Here is an 11,430-nt window from a genome sequence, read left to right on the forward strand (position 1 = left end):
GTTCCCCCACAAATTTCCACAGGACTTATTTAGGGAAGCTGAAATTACATAGCCCAACTCAAATTCTTTTTCCCCCCCTTTCTACGGAGAAAAACACAACTATTGTTTTTCATCGTGTTTGACTTGGCTTCACACAGTGAAGTTAGAAGCTTCTGCAAAGAGTCTTGAACGCTCTCTCACATGGGAACTAACCAAAGGCTTTGAGGAGTTTTTGAAATAAGCTTTTTCATGGGAAGGGAACTGCCCCCAACAGCAGCAGTGAATCAAGTTGAAAATATGAATACCACTTGCAACTCCAGCTCATGACACCAGCACCAATAAATGGGTAGTTTAGTGCTCTTTCAGCATTTTGAGAGCTATATGTGTACTTTCCTTAGGAAATGATGCTTTCGGTAAAATCACTTTGAAGAGAAAGTGCTTATGCTGTCACTCTTGATTATTCAGAACCTTCACACAATTGGATTTAACACAGCCCCAAACAGACCTATCTATATTCGCTGAGTGTGGAACTATTTTCTCCTGACATCCAAAGGCCTGATGAAAATACCACTGCTTTGACTTTTCTACTTAAATTTATTATACAGTGTGATGCAGTATTCTCATCAAATATTTTCACGACGATTATAATGATAATAGATTTTGAAAATCTTTCCAGGAAAGCTGCCTGATCCTTGAGATCACAGCAGCACGGAGCTAAAATTTCTCATTTCTGTCTCCAGGAGACAGCATGACTTCTGTAACAGCACAAACTCGGCCCCTCAGTTTCGTTTAACTGCCAATTAGCGATCACTACAAGTAATTGGGAGATATACCTACAAGAGAGTTGCCAGATTTAGCAGAAACAATACAGGATCCCCAGTTACACTTAAATTTCAGACACTAGCAATTTGTTGTTTATCTGAAATTCAAATGTAACTGAGCATCCTGTATTTTATCTGGCAACCCTAACCTATACAAATAAAATGTAAATTATATCTATCACATGCAAGGAAAAACATACCAATAAATTAATAGATACACTTTTATGGAGAAAGGCTTAAAAAACACATCCCTCTCACAAAAGCAATATTTTTTAAAGTGCATTACAACTCCTCACTATGGAGACATAACTGTGCATAATATTTTCTTTTTTTCAATGTTTTTACTTAATAGCCATTATGAAGACAAAATTCTATTTCTCTAGGAAAAGCAAATGAACTGAAACAATGTGGACACACAAAAGACAAATTTAATGAAACAATCAGAAAATTTATTGGAATTCCCTTCCTTCTCCTCTCCGGAAAAATAATTGTGCTCACACTAATGTCCTGTGTCTCTCCTTTCTCTAAAGAAGCTCCAGTTCTTCATATTAATTGACTCCACAGAAGTGAAAAAAAAAACAAAAGCAGGAAAAAAGAAAAAAAAAAGAAAATGTCCTTCTCATTTCACAGATGGGTCAACTAAGGACAATTTAATCATCACAATAAAAAGTTTTCTGTAGAAAGTTAATATCTGATGGGAAGTGAGTCCATGGTATGTATTTAAAGCTACCTAAGGAGGTAAAAGAACTGTACTCAAAAACTATAAGATGATGATGAAAGAAATTAAAGACGACACAAAGAGAAAGATACATGGTGTTCTTGGATTGGAAGAATTAATGTTGTTAAAATGATCATACTACCCAAGGCAATCTACAGATTCAATGCATTCCCTATCAATATACCAATGGCATTTTTCACAGAACTAGAACAAATAATTTTAAAATTTATATGGAAACACAAAAGACCCCAAATAGCCAAAACAATCTTGGGAAAGAACAATGGAACTGGAGGAACCACGCACCCTGACTTCAGAATATACTACAAAGCTACAGTGATCAAAACATTATGGTACTGACACATAAACTGATACATAGATCAACGGAACAGAAGAGAGAGCCCAAAAATAAACCCATGCACTTATGGTCAATTCTTCTACGACAAAGGAGGCAAATATATACAGTGGAGAAAAGATAGCCTCTTCAGTAAGTAATGCTGGGAAAACTGGATAGCTACATGTAAAAGAATGAAATTAGAACATTCTCTAACACCATATACTAAAGTAAACTCAAAATGGATTAAAGGCCTAAATGTAAGACTGGAAACCATAAAGCTTCTAGAGGAAAACATAAGCAGGACACTCTCTGACACAAATTGTAGCAATACTTGTTTTGGCTCTGTCTCCTAAAGCAAAGGAAATAAAAGCAAAGATAAACAAATGGGACCTAATTAAACTTAAAAGCTTTTGCACAGCAAAGGAAACCTTTGACAAAATGAAAAGACAACCTACTGAATGGTAAAAAACATTTGCAAATGATATGACTGATAAGGGGTTAATATCCAATATAAATAAACAGCTCATACAACTCAACATCAAAAAAGCAAACAACTCAATTAAAAAATGGGCAGAAGACCTGTATAGGCATTTCTCCAAAGAGGACATGCAAATGGCCAACAGGCACATGAAAAGATGCTCAACATCACTAATCATCAGGAAAATGCACATCAAAACCACAATGATATATCACCTCACACTGGTCAGAACGGCTATCATCAAAAAGAACACAAATAACAATTGTTGGTGAGGATACAGAGAAAAGGGAGCCCTTGAACACTGTTGGTGGGAACGTAGATTGGTGCAGCCCCTGGGGAAAATGGTATGGAGGTTTCTCAAAAAACTAAAAACAGAACTACCAAATGACCCAGAATTTCCACTCCTGGGAATATATCTGAATAAAAAAACAAAAACACTAATTCAAAAAGATACATGCACCCCAATGTTCATAGCAGCATTATTTACAATTGCCAAGATAAGGAAGAAGCCTAAGTTTCCATCAACAGATGAATGGATAAAGATGTGGTACACACACACACACACACACACACATACATATATAATGGAATATTACTCAGCCATGAAAAAGAATGAAATTTTGCAGTTTGCAGCAACCTGGATGGACTTGGAGGGTATTATTCTCAGTGGAATAAGTCAGACAAAGAAAGACAAATACTGTATGATATCACTTATATGTGGAATCTAAAAAATACAACAAAACTAGTGAATATAACAAAAAAGGAACAGAATCACAGATATAGAGAACAAACTGGTGGCTACCAGTGGAGGGGAGGGGCGAGAGGGGGGAGGGGATTAAGAGGTACAAACTATTACGTGTAAATAAGCTACAAGGATACATTATACAACACGGGGAATATAGTCAATATTTTATAATAATTACAAATGGAGTATAACCTTTTAAAAAATTGTCAATCACTATAGTATACACCTGTAACTTACATAATATTATACACCAACTATACTTCAATAAAAACCAGAAAAACCCTGGTATAGATAGTGCATCTAGTAAGAGTAAATATTAAAAAAAAAAAGATTTACTCCTCAGAGCATATCACTCAGCAGTCAGCTCTATAACTAATTTAAACCTACAGGGTCCTGTCCCCCAGCCTTAGCTAAACCAGGAATCCCCACCAGGGCTTGGGTGAAAGAGATACTTGAGAGGTCTGTGTGCCCTGGTTTGCAACCAGCAGCCATTTCTTCATCCCCCTCCTCCTTAAATGAGGTGGCTGGGTCTTCCGTTTCTCTTTCTTCTCATTTCCCCAGAGGTTGCACGATTCCTGTCTTTCTCGCCATAGAGCTCATCCTTTCTGAAATCACAGCAGCCTACGTTGTCCATCTTTGTCCTCAAGTGGAAGGGGTAAGACTTATCCAAACCTAATGCTACTAGCAGTGACCCTGAATCAACCATTCCCGGAGAGCTGGGTTTTCTAAAGATAAATTATGATGAGTGTTTAGGAGGCAAATAGCTCTAATTCTACCCAGAAGTGGAAAAGAATAAACTTTTTAAAGGCAGTTTTTAAGATAACTGGATTTGGAGTCAAGTTGACCTGAACTTACATTCTTAGTCCATCCACTTTCCTACCCAAGGCTGAGAGACCTTGGGCAACTTACTTCACTTCTCTGGGCCTGAATTTCCAGGTCTCTACAATTGTATATAATCATAATAATACTCAAAAGGCTGTTGTGAAAATCCATACAAAATAAGGATGTGTAAAGACCTTTACAAAGTGGGAAGTGTGATATAAATGTTAATTATTAACTTTCACAAAAGGTGGGCAACACACACAGTCTTACTTTAACAAAGGTGAATTAGAATGTTCTACAGAAAGCTATGCCATAGCTACTCATGATTTCCTGGGTTTCACACTGACTCATAGCCCGGGATTCTGATTTTCAGACCAAGGGCTCTGACTTCAAAATTCATATCTGATGGAGGAGAGCATAAGACAGAGAACCGAGTTTCTAAAAGTAAGTGTACTCTGTTCTAGACCCCAAACTCCCCTGGACTCTACTCTCTAAAATCAAGGGAAGATACTTGCTCATGGGCAGGTAAGCTAAGTGGGCAAAGGACTTGGATCACCACCACCAAAGGGTGTCAAACCAAGTCCAGATGTTGTGAAGGTTTTGATATACTTCCCAATGCCTGGGAAGTGACACCAAGATCCTCCCCCAGAGATTCACAAACAGACCGCTGAGCAGAGGCATGCACGCCACAGAGACTGGGACTTTGTGGAGTTGTGGAAGAGTGATGGGTGGAGCCAACTCTAAATGCAAAGCACTCACGAACCATGAACCAAAAGTGACCTTGCTGGATGTTTTGGGAAAGTCACTTAACTTCTCTGGTCCTTAGTTTTCTCATCTATAGAATGAGATAGCTGAACTACACGCTTTCTTGATTTCCCTTCTAGAGCCTTGATCAATGACTCCTTGCCGTGCTTTCAAGCTAACAAACCAAACTTCCTCTAAGCAACAGGCTGCCAGATCTACTTCTCAGTGTGAAAAAAATCTAATGTAGCTCACAATCAAGGACAACCCCCTGAAACTTTTTTCTTTTTGCTTTTAAAAACCAAAGAAGAAAGAAGGCAGTATCCACAAAACGTTGTATAAGTAAAAGATACACTTCTTTTGGGTGATATTTTTAAATTATCTGGGCTACAGAAAAATGGTACCTTTTGATAAAGTTGTGAGACTCATCATCTTACCCAGCCCATCATATATATATATATATATAGAGAGAGAGAGAGAGAAACATTCCCAGGTAATGCTTTAATTTCTAACTTAACACTATGATAACAATTTTAAATTGACAAGTAATATCCTTAAAATGAAGAGGAAAAAATCTCCACAACGACTCTCCCCAAACTAGGACCTCTAATACAGCAAGATTCCCTGACTCTATTTAGCCGACTATGCTTCAAAGTAAAGCAAAGGAAATGTCATGAAAATACCACAAATTTATCACTGTCAGGGTATCAGTAGTTTCAGAGTTACAGTTATGGCAGAGCAGGGCACTTGAGGGATAGAATCTGATTTTTCCAATCAGTGCCAAATCTTGGACCAATAACTTCCTTGATGGACTTCTTACTGTCTCTTGGTTTCTAGGCAATTGTCTGGGTACCAAGTTTAATTTAACTTTTTTTTTTTAGTAAGAAATGGCATCTTTCCTCCTCCCCAGACATACCAATTACCACAATGGTATTTTCAGAGGCTCTGCATTTTGGACAAGCGCCTAGCTACAAAGATGTCCTTTTGCCACCTTGCTAATATTCAGTCTGTGTGCCTTCTCTTGTCCTCTTTCACAATGAGATAACAATTGTTGAGACAGAGATGTATAAGTTCTGTGTTAGAATAAAAAACAGAAAGAAAAACAAACACACACAAAAAATATCTGAAATAACAGATACACACTACCATATATAAAAGAGATAAACAATAAAAACCTACTGTATAGCACAGGGAACTATATTCAATATCTTGTAATAACCTATAAGGGAAAAGAATCTGAAAAAGAACATATACATATATATATGTTTTATATATATATATATATATATATATATATATATCTGAATCACTTTGTTATACAACTGAAACTAACACAACATTGTAAATCAACTATACTTCAATAAAAAAATACCTAAAATAAGATGCTGTGCAGTTTTTCTTTTCTTCTTTTTGTTTTTAAATAGATCAGTGTTTCTCTATTTCAAGTGAGTGTGTGTGGCAGGGAGAAGGAGAGGTGCTGAACGATAATTAACAAAATCTGTTCTGTAATGGGCCAGCTTGTTACATGCATGTACACAAGCCCCAGAACACTAACTCTTCATTTCATTTCTAGAAAAGGAGGGCTCCAAATACGAAGGCCTTTGCAAGATTTATTCTCCCTCCTCACAAGACACCTGCATTAAATAAGACGCCCATTATTCAAGCCGTGGTCTTGGGAGAATGGCTTAACCACTCTTGAACCTCTGTTTTCTTATCCATAAAATGGGGATAAAATTCTCAGTGCTAGGTTTATAGTAAGACTTAAATAAGGCCATTCACGTGGGACACATAGCAGAGTGTCTCTTTCCTTTTAAAGATGTTTCTAATTGCAGATACTTTGCACTGGATAAACAGAGAGCTACCCCTTGGGTGAAGACAGGCAATACCCATTAATTAGAGCCCTGCTGTTACAGAGGCAGATAATCTGGTAAATAAAAGTTTGAGAGCAAGGGCAGAACTTTCAGGCTAAAATCTGGAAGATTAGACCCCCCTCCTGCCATAAAACCAACAAACACAGTGATAAGGTTGAGATCATCTGCATCCACCTGTTCCCTCCTGTCCTTCTCTTTCACTTCCGCATTGTAAGGAGCTGGTAGTTAAAACAGCAATTTATATGCAGCGTAAGAACATGAGATAAGAATCAAGGCCCAGCATGTAGGCTTTTTTTTTTTGTGAATGGCTAACAATTGTTTCATAAAGAAAACGTATCACTTTGTGCTGGCCTCTGTCCCCGCTGGCCCCAGTCCTGACTTGTCCCATGAGCTTGCTCTATTCCACACTGTCAAGGAGAGAATCAGTGCAGGATTCAGATCAGGAACACAGCCCGAATAGGGCCTCGCCAAACAAAATGATGTTACAAAACAATGTCCTTGTCTAGGACAAAAGAGCTATTAATGATAATCAGTACATATTATTGAAAGTGCTCCAAGTAATCTCTGGACTTTGTTTTAAAAATTCTTAATGGACACTAATGCTTAAGGTTCACTCAAAAGAGAAATAAATTATGTGCCAGGGTTGCAGGGACCAAGGACAACACTAGGAAGGCATCAAAACATTAGCAACATTACGACAATCAAACATTTTTAATTGCATTAAAAAGCCTTTAAAAGGATTGCGCTCGGCGATTCCCCAGATCTGTCTCTTGCTTCAACAGTGTTAGGACGGAACAGACCCAGGGTCGCCCTTTCCTCCAGCCTCCGACCACCCTCCAACCTTCGGAGTCAGCCACTCAGCTATCCTCGGTCACCGGGACCAGCCAACACCATTTTTTGAGCCGAACTCCTTATTACCGATCAACCATAAGCTCCCAGATTCGTCAGAATTATTCCACCGAGGTGGAGGCCGCCGTCAACCGCCTGGTCAACATGCATCTGCGGGCCTCCTACACCTACCTCTCTCTGGGCTTCTATTTCGACCGCGACGATGTGGCTCTGGAGGGCGTGGGCCACTTTTTCCGCGAATTGGCCCGAAGAGAAGCACGAGAGCACCGAGCGTCTCTTGAAAATGCAAAACCAACGCGGCGGCCGCACCCTCTTCCAGGACTTGCAGAAGCCATCTCAAGATGAGTGAGGTAAAACTCAGGACGCTATGGAAGCCGCCATTAACATAGAGAAGAACCTCAACCAGGCCCTTCTGGATCTGCATGCCCTGGCTTGTGCCCGCGCAGACCCCCACCTCTGCGACTTTCTGGAGAGCCACTTCCTAGATGAGGAGGTGAAACTCATCAAGAAGATGGGTGGGGCTTCCCTGGTGGCGCAGTGGTTGAGAGTCCGCCTGCCGATGCAGGGCCGGTCCGGGAAGATCCCACATGCCGTGGAGCGGCTGGGCCCGTGAGCCATGGCCGCTGAGCATGCGCGTCCGGAGCCTGTGCTCCGCAACGCGAGAGGCCGCAACAGTGAGAGGCCCGCGTACCGAAAAAAAAAAAAAAAAAAGATGGGTGACCACCTGACCAACCTCCGCAGGCTGCTGGTCCCAAGGCTGGGCTGGGCGAGTATCTCTTCGAAAGGCTCAACCTCAAGCACGACTAGGAGCCTCCGGAGCCCAGTGGCCTTTGAGGAGCCCCTCTGGTGTCAGGGATTCTGCCTGAAGCCCCGCTCTGCAGCCAGTAGGCAGCTTGTTAACCACACTGGAGCCCTCTCCCATGCCATGGACCAAATGGAAACAATAAAGCTTTTTGCAGAAAAAAAAAAAAAAAAAAAAAAAGCCTTTAAAAGTCATTTAGAAATAATAATTATGAAGATAAATAATACTTTAACGTGAGGTTTCTTTTATGTTAGATTTGAGCCTAGGTTGAGCTGTTTCAATGATAATACTTCAGCTCCTTTACCAATCGAGGTACTTTTTACAACACACACACACAAATTAATTTTAGTTTGAAAAGTGGTTATGGGAATGAATAAGAGAAATTTTTTCTGGTTTTTGAATTTAAAAAAATGTTTATGATTGCACTCCATCTCTAGGTCATATTTCCTGACATATGTGCCCAGAAATATCTTTTAGTTTTGGGCAGGCAGGACAGAGCTATACACTCTTTCAAGTCCTCCCTTTATCTTTGACAAAACAGTTCCAAGCACAAAACATCATTCCTGGTCCCCCAGCAAAGGCAACATCAAGAGACCATCAGTCTATCCTAGAAAGAAATTTTGAGACTAAATTTATTTGGGAAACATCCACTTTCTCTCTTAGAGACAACTATTCACTGCATTACGAAAAGTCCATACCTAGGGAGGGTAATTTCTCCTCTTATGGCTTGCTGGTGCCAAATGTATGATTAGCACTAATGGACAGTAAGAATAATAAAAATCTTTGTTCTTTCACATTGATTTCCTTTTATCAAGTCTCTGTCCTGAAAATGGAGTTACCCATTAGATATTACTTGGTTAACTTAAATTTGATCTTGGAGGGCTCTGGGCAGAGATGTGAACTGACAACTATTAACACTTACAGCTTAGCCTTCTGGAATTGAGTAGTTTTATCTTATAAGTGAATGATCCAACTCAGGTAAAGATCAACATATTTTACCATGCTTTTCCAGGAAACGCTTTACTTATATGCCTCTGAAATCTGTTGAAATTGTCTATCTTTGCTACTCATAGGGCAGGGACTGACTTGAATGATCTGTAGGTGACTTGCTTGGATGTTGTCAAACGCGTGGCCCTAGCTGCAATGCCCCAAATCAAAGCTACCAGAACTGGTTGGACAAGGATGACCCGAAGATTATGGAGTTGGGGCCCCAAAGCAAGTCAGGCTTCTCATATATTACGTCCTTGTATATGGATACTCCTCATATGTTATGTCCTTGTATACTCAACATAATCATACCTCATGGACCATGGATCCTGGTCAGCATACCAGGTCAAGGCAAGTAATGACTGAAGAAATCTCACCTGGTCTGCAGCCATCCCAAACCAAAGTCTGCTACTGATGTCAGAAGCATGGATAAAGCAAGGGTATACTAGTTATGGCAAAGGAGGAAACAATTCCATGCGTTCACTCATGTGCTGAATCACCTAGAAAGGAGAGGGAATCTGTTGAAGTGGAAACAAGGGGAATTTGGCTCTAAATTTGGAGGAAATGAGCTCTACTCTCAGAACTAGGATGAACTAAAAGCCCCAGAATCCAATGGGGTATCAAATAAGTATTTAGAAGTGGAGAGATGGCTTCAGTTATTCCAGAATGTACAGGATACCAAGGGTCTGTAAAGGTGTCTAAAAATGTCAACATTATTATAATCTTGAAGAAGAAAGACGAAAAGTCCAATTACATCAACATCTATAGCCTTTCTACTCTCCTCTGATGACAATTTTTGGCAGTTTGTCTGGATTGACCACTGCTGGGTGACAATTCAAGAAAAGAAGGTAGTTGCCAGGGCATTTACTTTGCATTCACAGAATTTATCGAGTGTGATAATGATTAGATGCAGAAACTCTTCTCCCATATGAGATTTAGAGTCAGGAAAACTGGATCCCAGGTCTAGCTCTGTCACTTGCCAGCTGTGTGAGTTTGGCCAGAATACTTCATCTCTCTGAGCCTCAGTTTCCTCATCTCTGAAAGAAGGGAAACTCTTTTTCTCCTTTCATCTGGCAATGCAAACACTGGAAATGTAGGCTTAGGAAGTAGTTATGGATGAACACCAGGCTTTCATCACAACATTGTTTCTATAAGCAACACATGAGGGGGGAAACCACTCACATGTCAACAGTAGAGGAAGAGTTAAGTAAATGATGTATGTTGACATAATGGAATACCCTACCATTATTAAAATAATGAAAACTTAATCGCAGGCTTCCCTGGTGGTGCAGTGGCTAAGAATCTGCCTGCCAATGCAGGAGACACAGGTTCAAGCCCTGGTCCGGGAAGATCCCACATGCCGCGGAGCAACTAAGCCCGTGCACCACAACTACTGAGCCTGCACTCTAGAGCCTGCAAGCCACGACTACTGAGGCCACATGCCACAACTACTGAAGCCTGCGTGCCTAGAGCCTGTGCTCCACAACAAGAGAAGCCACTGCAATGAGAAGCCCATGCACCACAACGAAGAGTAGCCCCCGCTCACCCCAACTAGAGAAAGCCCGCGCGCAGCAACAAAGACCCAACGCAGCCAAAAGTAAATAAATAAAATTAATTAAAAAAATTAAAAAATCTTAATTGCAAAGAAAGATGTCTTAAGAAAAACAAAAGACTAAAAAATATACACAAGATTAATGACATTGGTTATCTCTGAGTGGAGGAATTATAAATGATTAGTATTTTATCTTCTTTGTCTGTTTTTTTAAATTTCGATAATAAAGCTGTACAAATAAGTTTTAACAATAAGAAAGAAAAGTCAATATTAAAATGAAATAATGAATGGAAATGTGACTTAATATTGGTTATTATCACAAACATCACCTCTCTGGGACCATTAGGAGACCCAGTTTCCTATGGCAACTACTAATTGCATTACACACTCCAGGGAACTCTATCTGAAGTCTTTAGTATATGTGTGATGGCATAGCTGGCAAGTATAGGAGGGCCCCATGGTGATGGGCAATCTCATAATACAGTTGACTCTTGAACAACTCAGGGTTAAACCACATATAACTTATAGTTGGCCCTCTATAACCATGGTTCCTCCATATCCATCAGTTCAACCAACATTGGACCGTGTAGTATTGTAGTTTTTACTATTGAAAAATATCCGCCTGTAAGTGAACCTGTGCAGTTCAAACCCATGTTGTTCAAGGGTCAATTGGACTTGGTAAAGTAGTAATCAAACCACCAGTCAACATGCTGAGGAAGGTCTGAAAAATA

General features: G+C 39.9%; 1 pseudogene across 1 annotated transcript; it reads left to right on the plus strand.

Annotated features, from left to right (window-relative positions):
• The first annotated feature begins 7,262 nt into the window (after positions 1 to 7,262).
• Positions 7,263 to 8,289, plus strand: LOC309803510 (ferritin light chain-like; annotated as a pseudogene). Its single transcript has 2 exons — positions 7,263 to 7,887; positions 8,071 to 8,289. The product of its transcript is annotated as a ferritin light chain-like (transcript).
• Positions 8,290 to 11,430: the final 3,141 nt, after the last annotated feature.

This window comes from Mesoplodon mirus (assembly GCF_964341445.2).
Source record: "Mesoplodon mirus genome assembly, chromosome: 4".
In the NCBI taxonomy this organism is placed as follows: Eukaryota; Metazoa; Chordata; class Mammalia; order Artiodactyla; family Ziphiidae; genus Mesoplodon; species Mesoplodon mirus.